This window comes from Pleurodeles waltl, chromosome 5 (assembly GCF_031143425.1).
Source record: "Pleurodeles waltl isolate 20211129_DDA chromosome 5, aPleWal1.hap1.20221129, whole genome shotgun sequence".
Lineage (NCBI taxonomy): Eukaryota > Metazoa > Chordata > Amphibia > Caudata > Salamandridae > Pleurodeles > Pleurodeles waltl.
Window position 1 is genome coordinate 1,496,489,243 of NC_090444.1, and position 22,908 is coordinate 1,496,512,150.

Below are 22,908 nucleotides of genomic sequence, written 5' to 3' on the forward strand. Positions count from 1 at the left end.
AGGATCAGACAGGTTTATGTTTATTGCTGATCAGGCGCCTGGAGGTGCCTCACCTACTGAGTGTGCTCTCTTCAGCAATGAACAATAAAGAATACCACATTTAACCACCTACCGAAAGATTACAAAAGTTTCGTAACAAGTTAGCGTTAGCCAGTTTAGCTGAAAGAAATGAAGTAATTGCGGGATCAGAGAGCAGGTACAAATCAGAAATGAAAGGTTACACGTACCCACCTAAATGGGCAGATTCTCTCGTTGAGAAGGGCACTGAAAACACGACTGTTTAGTCTCCTGGCGTCTGTTTTTCATACTGCCCTGGGAATCTCAGGGGCCTTAAAGCACAACGTAGACGGTACAATTTATTTGGCACTGAGAATGTTGTGTAATGCAGGTCCGAAGCTCACGATACAAAGACTTAGCTGCTTCTAACATCAATATATTTCCTGTGTGAGTAAGTATTCAAAAAAATGTATTTCTGCAGCAAATGGCAAGAGCCCTACTTCAATCCATTTAAGGTGTATTTATGTCACTGAAAATGTGTATTTCGGCATTCATGCGCATGGACCTTCAGGAGGAAGATGCTTGATTTTTTAAGCAAAAAAAGGCTTTATTTTAGCTGTCACTCGCCTGCAAGCGCCTTCCTTCCAATAGAAGTCCATGGGGGAACGAATTCTCCCGATTATTATTTTTTTAGTCTCCCACTGAGCTCTTGTATAAAGATGGCGTTTATCTGTTAGACATTCTGATGCAAAATCTGTGCTTTTAAACACATGTGGCTTCCTTAAAGGAGATGCAATATATATATTTTTTTAAAGTAAAGTGATCTGGTCCTTAAACTTCCACAGCTATGTTGAACTTAGAAAGCAGTTTCGTCTGGCGCACAAGTGATGCGGTGCAGTGCACCGGCCTTTCTTATTTTGATTTCAGGTAAAGAAAACTTTTCTCCTTTGAATGTTCTGCCGCCAATAGAATCACTAGACGTCGATGAGTAAGTGTTTTTTTCCGGAAGGGCTGGGCTGCCGCTGAAACAGGTTCGGCACAGATGATTTTGCAGCCGAGGGTTTCGTGTGACACTTATTTACATGTTTCAACTGGTTTACACACCCATCTGCAGACTGCACTCCTACCAGTGACATGAAATACCTGCGATCTTTTGTGCCTCGCTGTTTTACAGAGCAGCTCACTCTGCCCCCGTGCTGAAGAAATAACTCCAGTTTGAGCGACTTCTTCTGAAGACGTCCCGATGTAAATACCTGCCAGAGTAAGTGCTAAACTTGCTGTTAACTTTTAGGTGTTTTCCGAGGGGTTGGGAGAAACGTTGATTAACTTTGCATTGAGCCCTCCCACTTATTTTCTTTCCAGCCTAGCCGGGCTGCGTGTTCTCGCTTTGCAAATCTTATCTTCTTTGCTGCTGGAGTGTTTACAGGGAAGGGCAGAAAACAAGCAGCGCATATGCAACCTTTTTAAACTTTGGAGGGCGCTTAATTATGAAATCTTAGGTGAGCACACATTTTTTTATTTATCCTGATTAACTGTGATGCGGAGATATCAGACAGAGTCAGCGTGCAATCAACGAGGCCACTGGGGCAGCTAGACGAGGGCATCCGATAATGCAATGGCATCTTGCAGTAACATAAAGTAGGTTTTTTTGGGACGGGAACCATGCTATTTCTGTTGCTTTAGGTAAACTTGTTAACGTCATCCTGCGTTAGTGCACACTCCTTGAAGCAAAGACATGATGCTGTGTGAAACTATAAACTAAATACTTATTCTGTTGGCAGCTATTAAACAGTCCCACTGTTTGTATTGTTTCGCTCTTGTGTTTAACTGGATATGTTGCAAAAATCACAAAAGGCCCGGAGACAGACTAAAGCGGAGGAGTACTCTTGGCTCATTTCAGTTTGATTTAAATTTTGCTTTAAGACAAGGCAGTTTTCCAACATCTGTGGAATTTGGCCGATTGTGCCTGACCGAACAAACCTTGGTCTATTTTTGTGATCATGACAAAATATCTGAAGGTTAGTACGCTACTTAAACATGCGTAGTCATGTTTGCGATCCCTTAATTGCCATTTCTGCAACCCAGCAGGACACTGTGACAGGGTGAGGCTTTTTGTACAGTAGGGCATTAAGTTCCCAGAACCAGAATTCTAGAAGAACTTTTGATTCTGTCGTGGGCTTTGTCTCGAGCTGTGGCCCTTTGTGCAGCTCTTCCTGCTACCTAAGAAGAGGCATGTCCCGGTCGAAACTGAGCAGTGTAACAGCTTTCTCGCACCCCTCACCTCTCATTAAAGAAGTAATGCACGTTCTTGGCAGTTTCTGTTTCCATGTCTTAACCTGATATGCAGAACATAGTACACGGCGTTAGAGGATGCCTGAGCCCGGCGTGCAGTCTCTTTGCCTTTGCTATGTGTCAAATATGGTACGTGCTTGTAGTCAAATTCGTTTTCAGCAACGATCCATGTAGCCTGGTGACCCTATGAGGGCCAACTAAAATCTTTGTGTTTTTCCATGGCAGACAAACAGGTTCAGATAATGATATCTGCAACTAGTGCTTTAAGTACCGGCACTTTTTTATTTTGAGAGGGAGAGTACCCGCACTTCTCAAGAACAAAAATAATCTTTTTAATTGGAGTTTACAGGCACTTCTCAGAAACAAGCAGGTTCTCTGGTACAGAGTACCTTCACTTCTATTTTTGCATTTCAAGCACTGTCTGCAACATACAAAAAAAGAAACAGCATCAGTTGAAAATCAAGTCAAACCAGGATGTGTTATCATGTTATGACGAACACACAAAGCGTCTAATTTTTGTTCAGTAGGGAACACACCTCTTTGCTTAATTACACCAATTAACTCAGCCTAATAAAAAGGGTTTCTTTCAAAGTAAGTGCATCTGGTGATGTGTAAGGAATGAGTTTGGCCAGTTGAGGTTTTCGCCAATGTGTACAGGTTGTACTGATGGCAAACTTTGGTCGAAGCTGACTGCCAAATCGTGAGCAACACGAACGTCCACATGTACATAAGTGACTCGGCTTTAAGTGGACCTTGTTGCTCTAGGTCTCAGACCCGGCAGTAATTAAGAAATTGACTTTGAAATGGGTCCCTGTCAGGCCTTGTATTCATATAATTTACAGAAAATACATCAATTTCTCAACAACAAGATCTTAAGAACAATGATGATAAAAACTATCAATGTAATCCATGTCGGTGTGGTAATACCAGTTTACATACACGTTTTACTTAATTTACTTTTTTAAGAGTAGCTTTTCCTTCTAGGATGCTTTTTCTGTACTTTTTTCATGCACTATGTTACTCTTTATCGTGCATACTGTGAACTGGGCCTTTTGTAGGTGTCTGTGTGAGCTCAGTTTGTGGGTGAGCGTTCATAACAGGCCACATTTGAGACCTCTGGAGTTGAGGCTAAAGGCAGTGCACGGTCCTTACAGTGCCTATCAGTATTTCATAAAGATGCTCAGAATGCATGCTCATCCACTGCCTGGCTCCTCTGTAGGGCGCACAGAGCAATGACAATGTCACTTGTAATTGTGAGTATTTGTGAAAGTGTGTGAAGGAGGCAGAAAGTTATTTAAATATTAACAGTTCGAAAGTAAAATAAAGTGAAGTGCTTATGTGTCTGGATGCACTAAAAGAAAATTCAAAGTAAGGCACTCAAATGCTAGTGAAGTGACAGGCTGTGTGAAACACAAGTTTTCATTTACAGGGTTTAAGGTATGTCCTTAATTGAAGGGGCTACTTCTTTCGGAAAGGTCGCATAGTCAGGCCTCTTTGGCCACGACGCTTTTAGAGACCCGCAACACCCTTTTCATTCCACTTAAAGAGGTGATTAGCGATAATAGAACATGAAAAACACACAGAAATTTCCTTTCAAGCCAATGCACTCCATTCCACCTCTGAAAAAAGAATAAACCAGGTGCAGAAAGACTTAATCCAGGCACACAGTACATGGCCTATTTTCTGATGTTCCTGCATTAATCACGTGTGACACCTTCTAATGAGTTTCTGTCATCCAGTCCCTAGAGGCAAACTAGTTCTAGTTAGACACTTACCAAAAGGGAGGGGCCGCTTCCACACTCGCCCTGTCAGAGATTCTCACAGCAGAGTGCTGCTGAATCACCGCTTATATCCATGTCACCTGGCCTATAATTGCAACATACAACACACACTGATTCCAAACTATCCACATTCTTAGGTTCAGGGGGCAGAAAGAACAATGAAGATAAAAACTATGGGGCACCTGGGGCACACAAATAGCTCTCTCCTATCATCCTTCCTCCTTCAGACCCCACCAGCACTGAGACTTTTTTGTACCTGGTTCCCCCTGGGCCGCTACTTCTGCAAGTTTGTCAGGCCCCTCCCATCTCTCAGCATGCAGACTCCCAGGGACTCTAGAACAGGTACACGGCTCTTCCAGCAAGAAATCCAGTCTCAGGCGATGTCCTATCACCTCTGGGAGACTGCCTGTCAGGCAGACACAGCTCTATTTGCACAACAATACTCAGGGTAGAACTGTTTTCCTTGGCCAGAGAGGACTTGGAAATGGTGCCCCACTTTTACGTACTTAAATCAGACAGAGGTGTATACGCTGTCGGTAACTGTAGAACCGGTTTGAGGTTGTTCTCCTCTCAATGTTTTTTCCTGGATGCTCTCCAGACGCAGTCTTTGTGTAGAGTGATGGTCTGCACAACATGATAGTCTCCAGCCTGAAGCACCCATCACAAAGGTACAAAGAGGTGTGATCTTTCTGCACCTGGCTGGCATCAGCCATTCTGAAGCATGGACAGGGGAAATAAAAAAAAGCTTGTCCCACCTAAGGGGTCACTTTTACCTTGAAAAAGAGACTGAAGTCCTAGCCTTCACCCCCAACCAGGAAACAAATGGCAGTGCTATAGGGAGATTAATCAGCAGCCCTTCTCTGCAAAAGTTCTAATCCATTTAGTAATGCAGCCTTGTTTCTTTTCTCTCTACTCCATTGTCTCAGTCACCTTTCTCTAGCTTCAGTAATGTCAACAATACACTTCCACTCTCTGGTAAAACAATCTCAACTCCATCTTGCGCACAAGACCAGGCCAGGGATATTCAAATGATTCCCAAATTCCTCTTTGACTCTGGCTCACATATATACACAATGTATGTGTCAGACAGATCACAATGCACCACATACACTTGAGATGTTCATGTTATACAAGTGGGCTAATTGGCCTCTACTTCAATATCACAAAAAGGTCTGACTACAACTGTGGATTCACAAATATGGTATGCTGCCTCCAGCACACTAGGTACTAAACCCATGACAGGAATGGTAGTCGGCTGTTTGTGCTTTGATGGCAAACTTAGTGGACACCTTCATGTCACAGGACTAGCCCAGGACCTTATGGTTGTTGGGTTAGTGGGTGTGGGTGGTCCGCCCCTAAAAGTTGAGCACCACAGACTTCAAACATTTCCATCCCATATGCACGCAGCCATTTACACTTGTCAACAACTGGGATGATAAACCTGGAGATAACACCGCCAGAAAGGATGGGAGGCAAGGATAGTGGTTCCTCCTTTGGGATTTCTTTTTCCTTTTGGGGTATGAAAAACATTCGGATAGACAAATGCACATCTGCATTTTATTTTCCAATGCAGCGGTGTGAATAGACGTGTGAATTCTACTGGAAATCTAGCCACTCTAAAGTTGACTCGTGTTCAGGGCTCTCAGATTGTTTATTTTATTGAAAAAAATAGCAAAAAGTCCTCTAGCCTGCACTATTGGTCATTAGACAAAGTTCTCCTGGCTGGAAAGACGCACGGCTAGACTGTTCTTCAGTCGTACACATCGGTCTGCAGTCTTGGCCCTTTTCAAACAGTCATAACATTCAGCTCGCCTGCAGGGCTGCAAAACTTTTAGAAATAGTGAAAAAGCTGCTCCTATTATGTTAACTGAGCCTGCATGGACAATGTTTAATGCACAGGCTTCGGAACACAATTTTTGTGTCACACAACTCCCCGAGCTCTTTTGGGCAACTGAGCATATGCGGGGCAAGGGAAGGTTATATACGTCTAACAACAGCTCATTGTGACCTATTAAATCAAATTTGCATACTTTTACTCTGCACTTTAGATTTAAATCACTACTGTATTATTTCATTTCTGCTGTTTTGTTCAAATATGTATTCTATGTTTACACATTTTCCTTATTTCTTTGTTTTATGATGACATTATAGGTTTACTGACCAGCCAGAAAGCGTCCCTTAACATAACTTACAAACTCTATAGCAGGCCACTTCATGGCACTATTTTAGTTTGTTGTTTTTAGTTTAATATGTGTTCTCTTTTTGTAAAGTTTATTTCCAAGCTAACAACATAAGTCACTGGTCTGTGATACTGCGGGCCCAAAAGTTAACAACAATCTATAGGATAGGCCCCGCATTACAGGGCTCACCAGCTATTTACTATTCATAATGCTCTGAAACGTTTTAGTGCACTGGACCACTGGGCGATGTAATCAATTGTGTTTTTTTCTTATATATTATGTACTTTGAAGCAGCTCTTTGTATTGCTATTTTAACTGACATCACATGTGTGCACTACGTGCAAGCTTTTGACACGCTCAGCTCTGTTTATAATTGTGTTGATTTTAATTAATCTGCAGTAAAGATGTATGCATATTGGGAAGCTGCAGCAAGTACAGAACCCCAGGCGCTACTGAAATGTTTTTAAATCTAAAAAGTTGGAAATTTACTTCACAAATAGCTAAGATACATGCTTGATTTTTTAAGGAAGTTTTTTTTTTTTAAACTGAATTTGATTGATTTTTGAATCAATCAACTACCCACAACATTTCCACAGACACAGAAATACAATAAAATAATAGCAATGATTGTACACCATCACATCCCACCCGAACATACATTTCAAAGCATTTCACGATACTCCAACCACTTTTCCCCTACGTTGGCAATCTTTTTAGGGCATCCCGTAACCCTGTATATAGCGTTTATTTGCATTTATCACCAATCCATTGCCTTATTCCTGGGAGCTAGCAGAGGAGGAGAGGACAGCCTCTACCATTTAGCAATATCTGTTTTTGCCAGTGCCACCCAAACTCCACCAGAGTTTTATTCCCATTGGTGATGCACACCACTTCCAGGACTCCCAACAGAACGTGTAATGCAAGGTTGTCAATAGGCCTTTGCAGTACTCTAAACAGGGCCTCAATGATCCTAACCGAGTATCTTGCAATCACTGGACACTCCCACACCATATGATAGAAGTGAGCATGTGTCCTCGAGCAGCGCCAACATGCTGGAAACTCCAGTAAGCCCATGCGCCAAAGACGCTCTGACATTTTATATTTCGTATGCAGATAATTGAGCAGGAAGAGCCGCAGCCATGAGGAGACAATCTGAACTCTAGGTGCCATGCGTGCATCCCTCCAATCTAAAACCTCCAGGGGCCCCACCCAGTGTTCCCATCATGCCTTGAGGGTCCCAGACAAGTCTGGGTAGTGAGCTATAAGGGATTTGTAAATTTATGAAAACACCTTCTCTGCAATGGGGTCCCATAGGGATCTGGGACTCCAGTGGGCTATATTCAGGAACAATTTCCCAGGGAACATCAGTGCTGCTCCAGGGTGTGGCACAACTGTAGGCATCTAAAAAACTGATCCTTTGCAGGCCAAACTCTTCCTGATATGACTTAAACTGCTAGACGTAGCTCACAGTGGAGATCCTAAACCCATTGCAACTATCAAACCCTTGTAAGGAGGTGCCCTGATGAGACCACCTGCCTATTCAGAGTGGGTCACAAGGGTAATCCGCCAATCCCAGCCAGTCCACTGTAGTGCCATACATTTTGTCCCAAGAACCTCACTTGTGGGCTTGGGGAGATGAGGTGGAATAGGACTGCCATATCTCAACCCTTCAATCCAGTCCAGACCCATCCTGGCCACTTCTAGCCAAAATACCTGACCCCCCCAAGTCCTCACTCAGCCACTCATTGACCACCAGCAACTATGCCGCTCAATAGTTCACCATTCCCAGCCCCATCCCATATGGATTGAGTACATTTTCTGGATGCTATGAAGGGAGGTTGGTTAGGCCACAAAAAGCCCGGATTTAGGCCTGCCACTGGTGCCGCCAAAGCTGCAGTAAATACAAGGGTAACATTTTTAATGTGTAGAGAAAGTGGGAGATGGTGATCATCTTAAACAGAGTGGTGCAGCCCAATACATTAAGGGGAGGTCTTTCGTTAAGCAAGACAACAAGGGCAATATTTAGGCTCCAATTTAGACCTGGCTCTAGGGCTACATACATTCCTACGTATCAAAAACTAATTCTGTGCACTGTAATTCATGCTGACCAATCTGCATCAATCAGCCTTACCTTCAAGGGCACCAAGACAGTTTTAGGCCAAATAATGGTTCTAGGAGGCTGGCCTGGCTGATAGTGGGTACCTTGTGGTACTTACACCTTGTGCCACACCCAGTTATCCCTTATTAGTAGAATAGAGGTATTCTAGAAGCTTAGGCTGATAGAGGTAGCTATAGCAGAGCAGCTTAGGCTGAACTAGGAGACATGCAAAGCTCCTACTATAACACTTATATCATATAGCACTACATCATAAGAAAACACAATACTCAGAGTTACTCAAAATAAAGGTACTTTATTTTAGTGACAATATGCCAAAAGTATCTCAGAGGATATATCCCTTAGGAGGTAAGTAATATACACAAAACATATGCACACAAAACAAAATCAGGTAAGTAACAGTTAGAAAAGTAGTGCAAACAATGTAGAACACAATAGAATGCAATAGGGAGGAATAGGCCTAGAAGCAACAAAAAACATATACTCCAAAAGTGGAATGCGAACCACAAATGGACCCCAGGCTTAGTGTAGTGTGTAGAGGGTCGCTGGGAGTGTAAAAAAACACTAAGAGTGTCCAAGATACCCTACCCCAAGACCCTGAAAAGTAGGAGTAAAGTTACCCTACTACCCCAGAAAGACAGTCAAGTCGAGATAGGGGATTCTGCAAGGACAACAACTGACTGCAAAACACTGAAGACGGATTCCTGGACCAGAGGACCTGTAAAGGAAGGGGACCAAGTCCAAGAGCCACGCAAGTGTCCGGGGGGGGCAGGAGCCCACTAGACCCCAGATGAAGGTGCAAAAGGGCTGCCTCCGGTGCAACAACGGAAGGTGCCAGGAACTTCTCCTTCGGTCAGAAGATGTCCCATGGTGTGCTGGAGGATGCTGAGTTGTTTCCACGCAGGAAGACCGCAAACAAGCCTTGCTAGCTGCAAGAGTCGCGGTTGAGGATTTTGTGTGCTGCTAGGGCCCAGGAAGGACCAGGAGGTCGCCCCTTGGAGGAGGAGACAGAGGGGGCACTCAGCAACACGGAGAGCCCATGCAGATGCAGGCAGCACCCGCAGAAGCACCTGAACAGGCACTTAAAAGATCTGAGGACAGCGGTCGACTCAGAGTCACAAAGGAGGCTCCCACGATGTCGGAGTCCAACTCAGCGAGTTGGGCAATGCAGGACGGAGTGCTAGGGACCTGGGCTAGGTTGTGCACAAAGGAAGTCTTGCAAAAGTGCACAGAAGCCCGAGCAGTTGCAGTTCACGCAGTATACAGGATTACTGTCTGGCGTGGGGAGGCAAGGACTTACCTCCACAAAATTTGCACAGAAGGGCCACTGGACTGTCACTGAAGACCCTTGGACACAGCTCCTGTGTTCCAGGTACCATGCTCGTCAGGATGAGAGGGGACCCAGAGGACCGGTGATGCAGAAGTTTGGTGCCTGCGTTAGCAGGGGGAAGATTCAGTCGACCCACGGGAGATTTCTTCTTGGCTTCCAGTGCAGGGTGAAGGCAGACAGCCCTCAGAGCATGCACCACCAGGAAACAGTCGAGAAAGCCGGCAGGATGAGGTGCTACAATGTTGCTGGTAGTCTTCTTGCTACTTTGTTGCGGTTATGCAGGCATCCTGGAGCAGTCAGCGGTCGATCCTTGGCAGAAGTCGAACAGGGAAGTGCAGAGGAACTCTGGTGAGCTCTTGCATTCGTTATCTGGTGAGATACCCACAGGAGAGATCCTAAATAGCCCACAGAGTAGGATTGGCTACAGAGAAAGGTAAGCACCGATCAGGAGGGGTCTCTGATGGCACCTGCTGGCACTGGCCACTCAGAGCTGTCCATTGTGCCCTCACACCTCTGCATCCAAGATGGCAGAGGTCTGGGACACACTGGAGGAGCTCTGGGCTCCTCCCCTGGGAAATGCTGGTCAGGGGAGTGGTCACTCCCCTTTCCTTTGTCCAGTTTCGCGCCAGAGCAGGGCTGGGGGGATCCCTGAACCAGTGTAGACTGGCTTATGCAGAGAGGGCACCATCTGTGCCCTTCAAAGCATTTCCAGAGGCCAGGAGAGGCTACTCTACCCAGGCCCTTCACACCTATTTCCAAAGGGAGGGAGTATAACACCCTCTCTCAGAGGAAATCCTTTGTTCTGCCTTCCTGGGACCAGGCTGCACAGGCCCTAGGGGGGCAGAAACCAGTCTGAGGGGTTGGCCGCAGCAGTAGCTGCAGTGGAGACCCCAGAAAATTAGTTTGGCAGTACCCAGGCTTTATGCTGGAGACCCGGAGATGCATGGAATTGTCACCCCAATACCAGAATGGTATTGGGGTGACAATTCCATGATCCTAGACATGTTACATCACCATGTTCGGAGTTACCATTGTGACGCCACATATAGGTGTTGACCTATATGTAGTGCACGCGTGTAATGGTGTTCCCGCACTCACAAAGTCCGGGAAATTTGCCCTGAACAATGTGGGGGCACCTTGGCTAGTGCCAGGGTGCCCACACACTAAGTAACTTTGCACCTAACCTTCACCAAGTGAGGGTTAGACATATAGGTGACTTATAAGTTACTTAAGTGCAGTGTAAAATGGCTGTGAAATAACATGGACGTTATTTCACTCAGGCTGCAGTGTAAGAATTGTCTGAGCTCCCTATGGGTGGCAAAAGAAATGCTGCAGCCCATAGGGATCACCTAGAACCCCAATACCCTGGGTACCTAGGTACCATATACAAGGGAATTATAAGGGTGTTCCAGTGTGCCAATGAGAATCAGTAAAATTAGTCACTAGCATGAGGTGACAATTTTAAAATTAGAGACAGCATAAACACTGGGGTTCTGGTTAGCAGAGCCTCAGTGATACAGTTAGGCACCACACAGGGAACACATACAGCGCATACTTTATGAGCACTGGGGTCCTGACTAGCAGGATCCCAGTGACACATAGGCAAAAACAAACATACATACAGTAAAGATGGGGGTAACATGCCAGGCAAGATGGTACTTTCTTACAATGGTAAGCTGCAATGCATCCCCATATAGATCAAGGATCTTTAGCACCCGAGGAATCGTGAGCGAAAGGCGCGAAATGTACAGAAGCACATCATCAACATTGAGTGCTATGTGATCCTTCGTTGCCACCACCCAGCCAGATGTCCTAAACTGAGCATCACAGCAAAACCACACTGCCAGTGCTTCAATAGCTAGAGCAAACAAAAGTGGTGACAGAGGGGATACCTGGCAGGTGCTCCAACCGGTCTGGAAGATGGCAGATAAGATGCCATTGACCCATACTTGGGCCTTTGGATTAACAAGAGCACCTGCCCAAAACCCCAGAATCGAGGCCCCAAACCCATCCTGATCAACACTTCCTCCAGAAAGGACCAAATACAGAATCAAAAGCCTCCTCAAAATACAAAAGAAGAAGACCCGTTGGATCCCCAGCATAGAAAGATGCTCGAGTGCCCTGTGGTCCCTGCAAAGGCAGTACCTAGTACTCCTAAGGGGCTTAAACCCACACTGATCCGGATGGACCGGCTGCAGGAGGACGGCGAGCAGCCTGTTCACCAGCATTTTTTAGGGCAGCCCTTTTAAACTATGCATGTCATATGTGGGTCCTTTAGGCAGTCCAAATTTTATAACCGACTAAATGTTGCACTATGGTATTTATTTATATTATATATATATATTGGTCTCGAATTTGGCCGAAAGAAAGGTCACAGATGACATGAAATCACATCGCTGCTTATGTTTGCATCCATTTCTCCCTGGCTGTAACACGTAAATACTTTTTTAAATGTTGGCAGTTTCTATATCCAATTTCGTTACCACTAAAGAGGAACCAGATAGCGAGAATTGAGCCTACGCCACAATACAAGGAGCAAAAGCAAATGATAGCTTTTACTTCTGTCCTCCCGCTTTCAAATACGTTTGCATTAAGTATTTAAAGCTTAAAAAAGCAAAATGTAAAACTGTCACTGTCTAAATGTATGAATGTTCTGAAAGAAAATAAGTAGAAAATGATCAATTCCAAAAATAAAAAAAAGGAAATGAAAAAAGAAATGAGAGAAGAGATTAGAAACGGAGTCCTGGTACTAAAGTGGATTAGTTTTTATGCAGATGTGCACGTTTGCAAGCAAAATGCCATAACTCACTGTGGAGAAAGTCTATGGCCTAAGACAGTGGGCTGACCTATTACTCCGTGAAGTATGCTCCAGCGGGCACAAGCAAAATTTGAATGACAGTTAAACAGAACAGTGGAAGAAGAGGGCTAACCAAAACCCCTTGTATGTTTATATGTGTGTATCTATTTATATTATGATTTAAACCCCTTCGCTGCTTGGCTTCCTCCACCCCTGTGCTTAGCCTTCTTTTTGGCTATTTGGGTAGTTTACGCTTTGGGCTCCATAACATTTTGCCTACATTAGGTGTCCATGCCAAATTAGAGGGCCTTTCTCAAAATGACTTCTTTCTTACACCTAGTCTTAAATTTGGAAGGTGCAAATGCAGAGAAAGACAATTGGTAACAACACTTGTTCTATTGTTCTGTGTCATGACAGGAAATGGCCCAAAATGCAACATGGACACATCATATTTTTCTACTGAAAACTGACCCAATTCTTCCAATGTGCCTAGCTGTTGATTTTAGGCCCTAGCTCATCCGGTTCTGAGGGAACCCTAGCAAACCTGTATATTTTTGAAAACTAAACACCTAGGGGAACCCAGGATAGAGTGACTTGTGTTGCTCTCACCAGGTTCTGTCCCTTGAAAACCTCAACAATTGAGTAAAAACAAATTTTCTTGATATTTCTGTAGTGTAATGTTCTGGACTCTTAAGGGAAGCCACAGACTTCTTTCCACCCAGCATTCCCCCAAGTCTCCTAATAAAAATGGTACCTCGCTTGCGTGGGTAGGCCTAGTGCCGGCGTCAGGAAACAGGACAAAATGCAACATGGACACATCACATTTCTCAACTGAAAACTAACCTTTTTTTGCAACGTGCCTAGCTGTGGGGTTTGGGCCCTAGCTCAGCCAGCATCTAGGGAAACCTAGCAAACCTGTACATTTTTGAAAACTTGATACCTAGGGGAATCCAGGATGTGGTGACTTGTGTGACTCTTACCAGGTTCTGTCACCCAGAATCCCTTGCAAACCTCAAAATGTGTCTAAAACGCATTATTCTCACATTTCTGTGATGCAAAGTTCTAGAACTTGAGGGGAGCAGCAAATTTCCTACCACTCAGCGTTCCCCTCAGTCTCTTGATAAAAATGATACCTCACTTGTGTGGGTGGGCCAAGTGCCTGCAACCAGGAAGGGCCAAAAACCTGTAGATTTTGAAGGGGGAACAAAAGCTGGTCCAAAAGGGCAGTTTTAAAAATATGTTTTTAGGCTTTCTCTGCTATGAGCAATCACTAAAGTGAGGCATCATTTTTATCAGAAGACCAATGGCATGCTGGGTGGTAGGACATTTGAGATTTATTCATGTTTGTGGAAGAATATGGTAAATAACTGCAAGAGAAATATGTGATTTTAGTCAGATTTAGAGGTTTGCAGGGCATTGTGGGTAAAACCGCCTGCTGGGAACCAGAAGAGGCACACCACCCTGTACTCCCCAGGGTGTCTAGTTTTCAAACATATCTAAAGTTGGTAGATTTTCTCTAGACAAAAAGCAAGCACGTAAAGAGGTTGTTTACTTCTGTGATGTCTCAAACACTCAAATTGTGAAAAAAATGTCCTGAGGTTTTGTTAAAATGTCCCTTCACCTAACAACCTAATTGGTGGCATGCTTCATCATTGGGGTCCCATCTGAGACACCTAAAAGAAAGCACAACCCAGTTGTAAGAAAATACAAAACTACAAACACACAGTTCTTACTAAATATATCACACTAATGCATACCATGAAATTGAACAAAAATATAAAATGATACAGACCATGCAGCGCTCTCAGATGCTTCCCAAAACTGTTTTGTGTGTGGTAGAATCTAAAACATGTGGGAAGAGACAGCCCAGGTTTAGAAGGAAACTCAAGGCAGTTCATATGACTCTCCTTCCACATGCCTCTTTGGATACAGACTCTACACCTCTTACAAGGATATTTTTTAGTGCATGGGAAGAATGTAATCAGCAAAGTGGTGATCTTTAAATCTAGCCACATCCTCCACCACTCCAACTCTACTTGCCTGTTCCACTACAAAAAGGCTGCCTATTACAGAGTCCTGAAACTGGTCAAAAGTCATCTTTGACTCTGATGAACAATCCTTTAACACAACAAAAGCATTAAAGCTTGCTAAAAAGAACAAATTTAGTAGACAACTTCTTTTACCAAATGCAAGCCTTCTGGTCAGCAGTGTAAGGTTCCAACCTCTGATCCACTCTGTCTACATCACCCACATGTTTATTGTAGTATAAAATGCACACAGGTTTGCGCACTTCAGCAACCTGACCCCAAGCAGTCACAGGTGAAGTAGTTTCATCATGGATGGTAGTCAGCATGTAGACATCTACCGTCTGCAAATTTCACAGCTAGCAGTTCATCAATACGCAAGGCACTGCACTGTCCCCTCTCACATTTTTTACAAACAAACTCCTATGGATAACCTTCACGGTTAGAGTAGACTGTGCCAGAAGAAACAGTGTCTAATTTGAACAATTGCCTGAACAATTGCCCAACAGTGTAGACGTTATCTATTTATAAATGGCGACTTTGGTTAAAAAGTTCTCTACCAAGTTCCCACACAAGCGGGGGTCAATAGTAGATTATCTACCAGTTTACACCTGGAAATCATAGACTTACACCCTACTACTCTCAGACAACATATACATCTTAATCCGATAACGTGCCCTATTGCTTGGAATGAACTACATAAAAACCAAATGGCCCTTGAACAGGCCAAAGTCTCAAACACAGCTATTTCTTTCTGAGGAACATAGATCTCTGAAAAATGATCTATAAAGTGATCAAGAACAGGCTGAATCCTAAAAAGACGGTCACAGTCTTGGTGATCTTGCTGCAACACTAAAGCATTATCAACAAGATGCAGCATCCAAAGCAGAAGCAAATACCGATCATGACTCATGATTGCAGGAAATACGACCGTTGCCATCAGGGGGCTGGTAGACCAATATGAAGACAACAACAGCTTCCTTATCAAGCCCTTCAAAAAAGTTAAACCCAAGATCATCTTCAACTAATCCAGATTTGTGAAAGTCCACTGGGTAGCTATAGTGCAAGGCTTAAGTCTAGCACTGCTGTCCCTCAAATACTGTTCAGCATACAAATTAGTCTGTTCAACAATCTCAGCCAAAAGTGCATCCTTCATAGACAGCTGAAAGAAATTTATAGGCAAAACATTTTCAGTAATCATTCTACACGCTCTGACACTAGTAAGAGTAGGCAATGCCCGATTCCCCATGTTTGTTGCAAACCAGAGTTCAGCTCTTCCAATAGGAAGCCTTTCAGCCCCAGGCTGCAATCCAGATTACTCTTGCGGACCATCACTGTCCTCCTCTAAAACAGGCACTTCCTCCACACTGAGAGTGACTTCATCATCAGATGATTCCTTTTAGACAGAAAGTTCACTGCCACTGCCATAATCTCGCACTTCCTCTTCAGCCTCAGATGCATACTCAGTCTCATAATCATGGTCAGAGGAAGATAAAAAAATGGGGCAGGCAGCAAACTCTGCTCCGCCAGCAGAGTTGGAAGAGGTTTGCCACTCTGCGGCTTCGCTTGGAGTGCAAGGTTCGGCAAACTATGCTGACTGCCAGAGGAGCGGAGTTTACTGGTGTGCGTTCACTGCTCGCACCCAGGAGCAATGTTTTGATGTAGCCCAATGCTGTGTGTGGCAAGCTAAAAGCAAAAAGGCATGGTCCCATAATACACACAGCAGCTTCATTGATGCACTCTAACACCAAGAGCCACCCTTCCTTTACCGCGTGTCAAGCATGACATCTGAGCACCTGCGGCCTCCTCCCTCCCATTGCTTATCTCTGCTCCACATTGAAGATGTGGTTGTGGTGTCCCAGGGAGTAGTTAGTGCCCCATCAAAGGTCATGCAGCCACCTCCCGAGAGTAAGACTGCAGTTCATCACCGGCAGCCAAGATTACCTTGCCAGCAGGACCCCTGGCCATGCTGAAGTCCAGCAAGACCCCAAGACGGAAAGCAAGTCCCAGTGGAGAATTCATCAGCTCACCCCAAAGACGCACAACCTGCTCAACCACCCCTGACAACCTCCAATAACCACTTCAACCTGCAGCAGACGTGGAAAATACACCCTGCAGTGGGCCCACTGAGGTTACTTGTGCCCTCTAGCCCTTTGTGCCACTGGAGGAGTGCTGGGATACAACATAAGGCCCAGTATGCAGCGGTGCATGAAGGATGATGAAGACAATTTGGTGTTGAAACGCGTTGCCTTTGAGTCAGTTTGCTTCTTTGTGGATAATATATATTTTTGGCAAATAAAACTCTACTTTTGAGGAGTGGACATGTTGGGTGCGACTTTTGTCTGCTTTTTTGAATGAGTGGCAGAAAATGTTCTTTATATTTTAAAACGGATACCACTACCGTTTGATCGCACCAGCCTTGTGAGGTGGATGTAGCCGGTTTAGTGGTTCTCTTTATGTTTATTTTTATTTTTAAATATATATATATATATATATATATATATATATATATGTATATTCACTAAAAAAAAACAAGGGTTACAGAAACGTTCTAGTTAGGTTTGAATTTTACAACCATACAAATTTAGCTGTTATAGTTATTTAAAGTAACTACTCATGCCCTAAGTAAACTATAACTCACACCCTTGCCTATAGCTAAATGTTGGTACTGGCTACAGCAGTGCCAAAATTTAGGGCCCTGATTATGAGTTTGGCAGATGGGATGACCCATCCACCAAACTTCTGACAAGAAGTTGCTGCCATACTGGCTACCTCCCACCCAGGCCAATTACAATTTTCCCACTGGGCTGACTGGCGGTAACCAAGGTTTCCGCCCGTCAACCCAGCTGGAAAGTGGCAACAGCATTGTTGCCGGCTCATAATAGAGCCAGTGGCAATGCTGCCCCCAGCAGGATGCCCCAGCACCCTCAGATTGCGAGGGTGCTGGTCAAGGGGACCCCTGCACTGTCCATACAAAGTACATGGGCAGTGCAGTGGCCCCCCTGTGGCCCCCTGTACCTGTTCTCCACCAGCCTTTTCATGGCAGTGAAACTGTGGTGAAAAGGCTGGCAGAGAACCAGGAACTAATCAGCAGGGTGGCAGTGAGTTTAGGGCCATCTTGGCTGATTCCAACATAGACTGCCGTCAGCCCATCTGTAACATTGTTCCCAGCGGAGACGGCGGTCTGACTGCTAAACTTTTAAATTGAACTCAAGACTCGTAATGAGGCTCTTTATCCTACTTATAAGTCATTGGCCATCCCAATTGATTGTATGAAAATCTGGTCACCCTACAGCTGTGCTTAGTGAATTGTCAATAGGAATGTCTGTGTCAGCATACCATGCAAACACAAACAATGCATCCTTTGAAGCTCTTGTGCTGAAGGCCCCTAATCTCAGTCAGGAATAAATTACATAAAATGGTTCTTTTTATCACACAGGATTAAGGCTCTGCTTTTCACTTGAATGAGCACATTGTAAATGAGATTGCACACGTAAAGTATTGCTTTCATGGGAATAACAATGCTCATATGGTATTTTATCTTTGTGGGCCACAAAACTGAACATACGCATTTCTGGATTTCTAAATTTGTTAGCCAGATGGAAGGAGAATTTCCTCAGGGGCAAGGAAAGACTAATATTAGATATTCTCCATTAGCCATGCTTAGAACTGTGCAGGATATCAATGGAAAATGAAACATTAGGGTGTTTTAAGCCTTTTGCAAGATCTTAAAACTGCCTTCCTTTTTTACACTATAATTTTGCCATTTTTGTCATTCTTTACATAGCCTAAATGCCTAATCTTTTTTAGTGGTATTTTGAAAGCCTCATGTCACATATCTCTCACTGACTTGATGACAGCCCTAATTACTTTTTAACCAAGAGGTTAGTTCATACACTTTTGGGCATATTTATGAAAAGTGGTGCAGCACCTAGTGCAGTGCTACTTTTTTTGTGCCCCTTTGCGCCCCCCCTAATGCCACCATGTGTGCGCCGTATTGTATATACAGCACACCATGGCGGTAGTCAAGGGCACTAGCATCATAATTTTTTACACTAGTCTGATGATTTGTAGGATTAGCATAAAAAAAGTTGATGCTAATCCTGCAGAGCACCCAGAGGCCCATATAAAACAATGGGAGCCTGTTCTTAGCAGGTGTGAAAAATGCCAATAGAAATGACCCAAGGAAATTTCTTAGATTTCTTTGCCTCATTGTTTTGGCCCCACTAGTGCCGGAACACCTCCTTTGGATATAATATGCCTGGCGCAGGCAAATTGGAGTGCAAGGAGTTACAAAATGATGGAATGCAAGCATTGCGCCACTTTGTAAATATGGCATGGCGTTTTTTGGCCTTCCAACACCACATTAACCTAAGAAAAATTACGCTAATGTAGCGTTGGAATGGCGCTAGGCCCTCTTAAATCTGGGCCTTTATTCCCTGGTAATGCCAATTTCAGACATAGCAGTGAAGACGTGGTCCCTCTGTGTATCCACACGGAGACATGTATTATAATTTGGATCACTGCAATGTGAGCAAGAAAGGAGGTTCTAGGCTTACATTTGCAACTTTTTCTGTGCAATTATCAAATAGCTCCAACTCTTATGTCATTCATTAAACCACATGAAGCACATCATCTCAACTGTACCATTTTCCCAGGTTATTTAAACCAGTCCATATAGTATCATCTAATCCATTTGACTAAAGTGTAGTGTATCATTTTGCTCAAGGCTATTTCGAGGTCAATGCTTCGGTATATACAGATCCACGTCCAAACGCTGGGTTCTAAGAGTGCAAGCATATTTGATCTCAAAATGTAAGGTCTTGAAGCATTCAAAGAAGAAGGTGCTGTCACAACATTTTGTGGTGGTTGAGGCACACGAAAACCAAGAAATATGTATGTGTATACTTCTCCACACATAAAAAAAATTGAGAAACAACATCTCTTCATGACATAAGTTGACAATGGGTTAACATAGCTTTATTTGTTCAAATTATTTCTAAGTTTCTATCTGCCCTATCTCAAGGTCAGTAGAACAGAAAATGTTAAGCTGTCAACTAACATGGCAAAGAGTCCACACAGTGTTGATCTGAGGATGTCTAGCTCAAACCATCAGACACCATTACCAGCCCCTTTTCGGGCAAAATTGAGGCTCCTAACTGGCATGACTGTGACCACAAGGACCATATTACACATAGGCCCTAATTCTGAGTCTGACGGGCGGCGGAGGCCGCCCGCCAGACTTCCCCCCTCTGAAATACCGCTCCGCGGTCGAAAGACCGCGGAGGGTATTCCGAGTTTTCCCCTGGGCTGGCGGGCGGTCTTCGCAAGACCGCCCGCCAGCCCAGGGGAAAACTCCCTTCCCACGATGACGCTGGCTCGTAATAGAGCCGGCGGAGTGGGAAGGTGCGACGGGTGCAGTTGCACCCGTCGCGTATTTCAGTGTCTTTTTTGCAGACACTGAAATACTTTTAGGGGCCCTCTTACGGGGGCCCCGCGACTCCCCCTCCCGCCATCCGGTTCCCGGCGGGAGAACCGCCAGGAACTGGATGGCGGGAGGGGGAGTCGGAATCCTCCATGGCTGCGGAGCGCGCTCCGCAGCCATGGAGGATTCCTACGAGCGGCGGAAAGTCAGCGGGAGACCGCTGGCTTTCCGCGTCTGACCGCGGCTAAACCGCCGCGGTCAGAATGCTCGTAGGAGCACCGCCAGCCTGTTGGCGGTGCTCCCGTGGTCGGTGGCCCTGGCGGCCACCGACCGCCAGGGTCGGAATGACCCGCATAGTACTCTAGTGGTGCAACAGGTGTTTACTTTGCTATTGCAGAAGGGGTCACAGATGCTTGAATGGCCTCTTCTGTAATGTGGGAAGTGCCAATAGAAAATGTACACTGGTGCGATATCTATGACAAAATTCCTCATTTAACAGGGTTAGTAACTCCATGCATTTAAGGGAATACATTTGTCCTATGCCTGCTCAATATTTTCAGGAGAGAGCAGCGAAAAAGAAGTTGTTGGCATGCGTACTAATTGGACATCACATATGAGGTGGCACACAAATAGGGCACCCTTCATATGCCACCCACTGAAAGTGGGCACAGACGTCTCAGGGTTTCAAGCCATGACTCCATCATTTGATGATGCTTTCTCCTCAATGCATGCATAATCTAAGTGAGCAACCGCTTTGGAGAGAGTACATTTGTTCCGTAAGCAGACACACTTTCCTTGTCTTCACTGGGGACACTGAGCTGAAAGTATGCCACTGCACATAAATAAACAGTGCACCTGCTATATAATAAGGCCCTGTACAGCATTTCTGGTGACACTGCAGCATTTTTAAATGCTTTCAGGTCCTTCCTGTTCATACATTCAACGAAAACCCCCAAAATAAGTTAGTTCAAAGATAAGTTTGTTAAGTGCAACCAATCTCAGCCTTTAGCGGACACGGTTCCATTGCACACACCACTATCTCCTAGACAATACATGGTCGACAGGGGCAAAAAATCAAGATATTTTTCACAGTCCATGCACTGTTGGGTCACCTAGAACACTTTATATTCTATGCCCTTAATCTTGACTTCCCAACAACAATTAGTTTTTGCATTTACAATCTTGGAGCTTCCTTTGCCTAGACATATATGGCCTGCTTCACAACAATTTGTTTTTGAGTAGGTGTGAATTCAAGAAGAGTGCCAGAAGTACCACAAGAATGAGTCACACAAACATTCATCAATCTGTGTGAATCCAGCCCTGTTGTCTCTGGGAGACTGCAGTAGCACTCAAGGGAATCAACTGACAGGCTGCCCCTGTTGGAAGTACATATCTTACTGAGAATGCCAGACTTGATTCTCATGTGGATGAGAAAGCTAATCTGAATTTAGAGAAAATAGGCTCTCATTTTAGCTTCTGGAGCATCTTCTAATACCTTGATGGGCAAAACATGAGCAAACAGTTTTCTCAGACATGATTTATAAAATCCCAGCAGAAGGCTTATTCACAGGGTAAAATCACATTAGAACACATCACGATTCCTAAAATTAGTATGGTACCATAACCTGGTATCACTCTTTATACATGCTTCTTTTTTTGACCCTCAAAACCTGCCATTCACTACAAAGCATTTCAGTGGGGTGCCATCATGTATAGTGGTTCCAAGATAGCTACCAGCATCTCCTAGTTGAATTGCTGATAGCCAATTAGATCTCACTATCAGAACTGCGCTAAGGCTCTTCCCAAATATACAAATCTCTTTTTTCTTTAATATCTCAAGAACTACTGAATGGATTTACACCAGATCACAAAAAGGGTGCTTTCCGGACCAAAAGCTATCTTTCTGCCAAATTTGATGTTATTCTGTCCAGGGGCTCGGGCTGCAGTCGTGTCTAAAAATCCCTATGGAAAAAAGTTTTTTTTTTGCCTCCTCCTTTTTCTCGACCCTGGCTTGCTGAATCACCCTGAAACTTTCAATACAGCAACTGAATTGACTGTTGGTCTTGTTTTGAAAATGTCACGAGGATTCTTCAAATGATGCCAAAGTTTATGGCAAAACAAAAAATGCTTTTCCTATGGTAACTAAGGTCCTGATTACGAGTTTGGTGATAGTATGAGCTGACAGCCAAACTCACAGGGTGAGAGTGCTGTCAATCCAGTGGCCTCATCCACAGTTGTATTACGATGTTCCCACTGGGCTGACAGTGCACATTCAGAGGGTTCTTTTGTGTGACACTTTTGGCCTTGGTTCCCTTAAGGGAGCCAAGACCAATACCGTAGCACTGTTTCTGCCGGGCTGGCTGGCAGGAATGTTGTAACACGATGTTCCTGCCGTTCAGCCCAGTTTGGATGAGACGTTCTGAGAATGTTGGATATTTATTCACACTTTCGCCACTTCCTTGGCAATATATGACACTGCCATTGGATTGGGCATCTGTGGCAGTAGTTGTCTGTTTTACTTAAAATATATGTGTGTGTGTGTGTGAGCCTTTACAAACAATTAAGGATAAAGTCTAAACAATTAAAGTAAATCACATTAATATTATCAACAATAAATTAAAATAAAAAACAAACACATATCCTATTCTGATCTACGAAACAGCAGGAAAAGTGTTAGACTTTGAAATGCTTAGATTTAATGTTTCCATTGCAACGTATGTAAAATCAGAGAAAGAGTTGGATTTTGAGGATTAAATAAACCATTCCAATTCCTAATGATTAATTTATTTAACTTTTAAATTCCTAAAAAGGTAAAAAAATAAAAATGTTTGTATTATAAATAAATAGAATTCAATGTAATTGACACATATTGAATAATATAAAGATAATACAACAAATATGAAATATAATAAATACATTTCCATCCCTACTATTCTAAACCTCAACTAAATAAATCTTGATTTTTT

The 22,908-nt window shown here is 44.0% G+C and overlaps 1 protein-coding gene across 2 annotated transcripts in view; it reads left to right on the top strand.

Moving 5' to 3' along the window:
- The first annotated feature begins 1,069 nt into the window (after positions 1 to 1,069).
- FAM83B (family with sequence similarity 83 member B) overlaps positions 1,070 to 22,908 on the top strand; it is a 240,414-nt gene continuing 218,575 nt past the window's right edge. Inside the window, exons 1-2 of one of the 2 annotated variants that reach the window (XM_069235784.1) lie at positions 1,070 to 1,258; positions 1,360 to 1,496. The gene's annotated coding sequence lies outside the window, so the exon portion shown is untranslated. The remainder of the gene's footprint in view (positions 1,259 to 1,359; positions 1,497 to 22,908) is intronic. The other variant, XM_069235785.1, reaches the window with a different exon arrangement.